The following is a 6000-nucleotide window of genomic DNA, read 5'->3' as shown; positions in this document are numbered from 1 at the left end:
TCCTTAAGGACAGTGCTTGCACACCTTAGATATTTTGATATTATTTTCTCATCTTTTTCAATAGATTTCCAACAATTATTATTTTTCATATTATCTAATATTATTTTTCAACAATCTTAAGGACAATGCTTTTGTTGTGCATTACAACGTGAGCTCCGACGTGATTTGGTGACATCGCAATTGGGGAAGCGATGCGTTGAGCCTGAACTTCAATCCAAGTGAGGTGGAGGTAAGGCTGAACAATGGCACGTGGGTGACGGATTCCAAGGCGGCCAATTTGATCGGTTGGTTTACACCTATCATCGATTTTTTATTTTCATAGGAATTTGCCGCTGAGATCAGTCTGAAGCACCATACATCGTCCTCGTAGTTGCTTTTCTCTGCAAAATATTTGAAGCTATGTTAATGCTGCATTAAATTCTATTTGTGGTTGCCTTTTATATTTACTATCGTGTATATGCAACCATTGGGGTTTACCCTAGTGACCACCCTTTCTATTTGGAAAGAGGGAAATGCGGAGTTCGATTCATCACCTTCTCAGGGAGGGTTAGGGGTGGGAACGTTTAGTTTCATATGTGGATTTCGACTCTCACGCTCTGCAAGAAGGCAGGCAAAAGTCTAAGAGTGAGTTGGGAGTTAAAGTAAGACAGATAAAAAAAAAAATCATATGTATGCCACGTGGAAATAAATATTCCATATTTTCATTACAAAAGCACCTAAACATAGAACATAAAAAAATATAGAACTTTTCTAACATTGGAATGGTGGTGGCTTCTTGCTTTCTCGACGTAGAATTAAGCTTGATAGAAAGAGAGGGGAATAATTGATTGATGATCTTCATCGGTCAATATTGGCAAATATTGGGGTGTACCATTAGTCAATTAAATAGTTGTTGCCCATGTATTCTCTCAGCCTATACTTGCTAAAGTGATATCTCTCTGAATTGCCATTAATAACTTTTCTGGCTAGATTAACATAATAGACATTGATTTTTTGTAATAAACTTTTTTTTCTTTCCACCCATTCTCGTGCATGTACCATTAGAGTTGTAGAAGTTTATTTCAGTCATCCCATCGGAGAGCACATTGAGAATGTCTATTCTTTCCATGAGTAGTAATAATTGAGAGGTGGAATGGAAGTGTTGATGTTGTCTATAGTATGCTCGCTTGATATACTCTTATCCAAGCATCTTATTACATATTTCTCTTTGGTGCACGTTTATTTTGACCTGTGCAACTTGTGCTTGCCATGTTTTAATTTGTTCAATGTGATTCGTAAACTTTAGCCTAATGTGCAATGTCGTCTCCGAACTTTTGAATGATTCAATGTGGTCTCTTAACTTTTAGTATATGTTCAATTTAGTCCCTTTGATACTCATAAGTTGGTGATTCAAGGAATGCTCAAGTTCTTGGGAAAGAGAAAATTCTTCTCAAACTCACATGTAAAAATGAGGCTGAGTAATTGAAAAACTTCTTACAGGCTGTTCCTTCGGGAATGAAACGATATCTTCTATGTCTTAGACATTGTGATTGCCAAGAGACAATAACCATTGCGATGAAAAAACTTTCAATGGTAAAAATAGATACGTTTGGTTGATTCTGATGTAGTAAAGCAATTGCTTACAGATGGAATTATGTACATTAATTATTTGAAGTCAAAAGTGGATTAGACTACACATCGAAGGAAATGGAACAAGTTAGTTGAATAAAATCAACAATGATGGTAACCCAACCTATGTAATTGGCGATCCCCTGAATTAGGTTCATATGGGCAATAACAAGTCACTTGTTGATCTGTAATGCACTATTAGAAATTTTTGTCCGTCCTAAGGTGAGAATAGTACAAGACTACAATGAAAAAGAGTCTGAGCTAAGCTTTGAATGAATTCCATAGCCATCATTGGTAGTGTATTAAGCTGCAGAATACACTTGATGGAATCGCCTATATAAGTGTGGAGTGGAACCACTCCTATGAAAATTATTAACGATAATCTCTAGAGCATTTATGAATAAACCAAACACATGCATGGCTTATTAGAGCAAAACCGCATTGAACAACAAACCTTGTGGGAGTGTAATGTGATAGGTGAAAATTATTGTTCACAAAAAGAAATGCTTGATCCATAGAAGTTTCAAACTTCACCAATGATTTCGTGAATTATATTTCATTCTTTCTAGGACTGGTTCATAACCTAGCAAGCACAAGTTCTGATGCATTATGCTCCAATAACCAAGTATTATTTTATTTTTTTCATTTCAAAACCTTTTGAAATATGTGAGGGATTGTTAGATATTTCAATAGTTTTGAAATATTAAAAGTTATAAATTTTGTATGGTTTTTTACCATCACCAATTTGTAACCGGTTTTTGTTCACTATTAATATAAAAAGGTTTTGTAACGTTTTATAACGGCCGTGTAACAACTTTGTAACTTATGTTTTATCAATAAAATTATAAAGGTCATTTTAACGGCTGTTTTTTTCGTTTGAATATAAAAATTTCAAACCACAACCCTTGAAGACAATGAATTAGAAAAGAGAATTTCCTTTCCTTCTTATTTTCTTTTTTCACTATGTTATACACATAATGTTGTTCATGTTCCTTCCAATAGTCAGTGCGGAGTATAAAAGAAGGTCTGTTGTATCTTGGGAGGATAGCCACTAGAGCTTTACGCACCGAGTTTCGTACTCCGAAGGACAGAATTATCCTTAAGGATAGTGCTTGCACGCCTTAAACATTTTGATATTATTTTCTCATCTTTTTCAATAGGATTCCAACAATTATTATTTTTCACATCATCTAACATTATTCCGATAGCCTCGTCTCAAAGCCTATCAGAAAATTGAAATGCAGACAAACAAATGGATTGTAAGAGTAGTATGCTACAACAACCTTTACGTGTCATGTAAAGTTTCTTTTAGCTCGCAGCTGGCTTTGTTTGTCCCTCCAATGAGCTGCCACGGAACAAAAGATCATCACAAAAGCCATTCACCAAAGACTTGAGCAGGAAAAGAAGGTGCATTTTTCCGAGTTCACTTCACAAGCAGTTGATGACTAAACATCCATAGCACTTTCCTCCAATAAAGATGTCATTTCAAGAAATTTGTGCATCAGAAATATTCCTAGTCTTAGCTGAATTTTGAGGTGTATGCTAACCAAAACCAAAACGAGGAAGTCCAGGCAGGGACGACCCCACCCATAAATAAAAAAACATAGAATTTAAAAGATCCAGGGCATTGAACGAAAACGATTGGAGTCCACAGGTGAAAGCTTCCGATTCAAAGGCATGCTCAGCTGGAAAATGCAGCCCTGCCTCAAAGGCTGCAGTAGACCTTAGCTTTGAACCCCACTAAAACCCTCTGCCGCTTTTACAAAAAAGATGCATATCTTTTATTTGCACCTTGACGCTAATCCTAGGGACATGAATTGAGTACGATAATTATGAAAGCAATAACATCTTATTATTGAAGCATCAACCAGACTGTGGCTGTGACTGCGTTGCTAATCAAATTCAAAGTACCAAACATTCAGTTTTTGATAGTACCTAAATTAGGTGACAGCAATAAGGTAAAATAGAAAGAATCTATTTCACGTACACAGATATAAGCTTTCGACTTGTAAGCATGCGATTTAACATTGTCGTTATTGAACGCGTACATACGAATTTAATCAACCGCCCAAGTGGAGAAACCTAAGCACGGACCAGGGCCCTCCCTTTCAGCCAGGGATGAATGCCAAAGTGAATGTCGTTAACTTGACCGAAATCAACTGCAGGTTGATGTTTGAGATTGTTTTAGTTGTCTTCGAGGTTGCTTTTTGTTGTCCTGTCTTCCTTTGTTTTTAATGTTCTGTAAGAGAGAGTGTGATATGCTGTGATTTTCGCATGTAATGGAATTTGTCAACCTGTGGCACTGATGGAGAAAGAGGATTACAATAAGCTCGGAAGAGTACATAAAACAGGAAGAAGGGGGAAAAAAAGAAAAGCTTTGGCATGAACTATAGAGCGTTCCAAACTGAATTAGACTTCTGAGTGATCTTGACTTGCTATGACGAAAATGCTTCCATCGCAAGCAAGCATATTAGACACAACCCGATTGCATGCGCATAAAAATTACAAAAAAAAATAAAGAAAGAAATAAAATTTTCAGTCCTCAAGATGTTTCGCCATTACTCACCAAAACAGCAACTCCTACTCGAACTGCTGTGACATAAGTTAAAATATTAATGCGGAAGACGATAATTGGGGGATTTGAGTATATTTTGATATATAGAAAAGGGTTTCATGGAGAGCCTATTTATAGGCTTAGATAGAGGAAATCAAATCCGATATGTATAATCAAAAGAGATATAGAAAATCGGTGGAAATATCCTAAATATTACTAGAAGATTTCTAAATATCTCCAACAACATACATGAAATTCTAATCTCCTACAGTACAGTACCCTGTTGCCATTAGCAAAACGAATCAAACGAGCTGAACACTTCAGTAATTGAGGTTTACTTTCAGGTGTAGTTTGGGCTTCGGCTTAGATAGGTTGGGGCTGAAGTTTGGTTATATTTACTAAGCCCACTTGTATGTCCTTGTGTATCCCAATTAGTAGGCCTTGATTAGGTTGTGTTATTTTAGTGATAAATGTAGCTTAGTTTTATTTAGTTAGCATACATTTAGTTTAGGGATTGTAGTGAGCACTTTTGATATGAGTTTAGTTTTAGTAGATTGATCTTTTAGGTAAGGAGTTGGACTCAATTTGAAATTAGCTCACGGGGTTGCTGTCCTGGGGTTTTAATAACAAGGCAATGCTTGGTGCTTTTATTGAGTCTACTTTCATACACTTTACTTTTCTCGTATTGGTTGTAACTATCTACTTTTCCTTGATTGCGCACTCATGCAGGGACATCATTTAGTGACATACGTGAATAAAATGGTCATAGATAGCCTGACTCATTTAGGTAACAAACCAATCAGGTTAGGACATCGAAAAGGCACTAGTTAGACAATTAGTGTAACCAAGTCTCAACCCTAGATCTCTAGTTGCATAGGAAGTGAGGTATGCTCCCGTACCTCATTTGGTTGCTAGCCGACCTTTGTTAGGCTAGTGGCGGCTCCTAGTAAGTTGAACTTCATTGATAGATCGGTGTCAATTGTAATTTTCAAATGTCGCACGAGGTAAACCAAGCACCAAGGGGAAGAGCACGGGATAAGATGTTGGATTTCCTCTATCTTCGTACCTTGTTCTTCAGGCGACCGGAGGAAGATGATAGTACCCTGGGTCTGGGAGCTAGCTGTTGTCCCTAATTCTGGGTATTACACACACACATATTTATAGTAACCTGGTTTCATTATCGTTTGAGCAACATTCATTTCATCAGGTAAATTTTCTTAATTAGTAAGCTCGTGAGGGAGCTTCAACAACTTTTAACTTGAATCCAGTATCCATTTTAGCCGCCAAATTAAAGATACACAGATGATGAAGTTTTTCGTAAAAACTTACAATTTTTTTTTACCATAACATCTACAATGGGTTTTCAAGAAAGAATCAAGTTACATATGTCCTCAATAAATCACAGATTAAGAAAATGTGCTTATCCTCTTGCTCGAAAAATGCTGGAAAATTGTTGATACTGATTTTATTGGAGCAGAGCTGGATTGTTTCCTCATTTTCTAATCTTCTTGGAGCTATCAATGCTGCAGCCATCCCTCTATACTGAAAGTCCCTAATCCTTCAAAGACGACAGAGATTTAGACCAATATCATGCTGCAATGGCGGTCTAAAAATGTACAACTACGATATTTTCTCAGACTGAAGAGGATTCTGCCTTCTTTTATAGCTCAAAATCTGAGCGATTTCATAGAAAGGAGGAAAGTTACAGATAATATACTGCTCCCTCATGAAACTGGGAAGTACCTTCATAGAAGAAGACTTTCATCCAGATCCTATGTAAAGGCTGATATCGGGAAAGCACTTGACCCTGTCAATTGGGTTTTTGTTCTTGATGTTTT

The sequence above is a fragment of the Syzygium oleosum genome, unplaced genomic scaffold (genome assembly GCF_021117445.2).
Source record: "Syzygium oleosum isolate NSW1041296 unplaced genomic scaffold, Sole_v2.1 Sole_v2.01, whole genome shotgun sequence".
NCBI classification, from domain to species: domain Eukaryota; kingdom Viridiplantae; phylum Streptophyta; class Magnoliopsida; order Myrtales; family Myrtaceae; genus Syzygium; species Syzygium oleosum.
Note: the sequence above shows the minus strand (reverse complement) of the source record.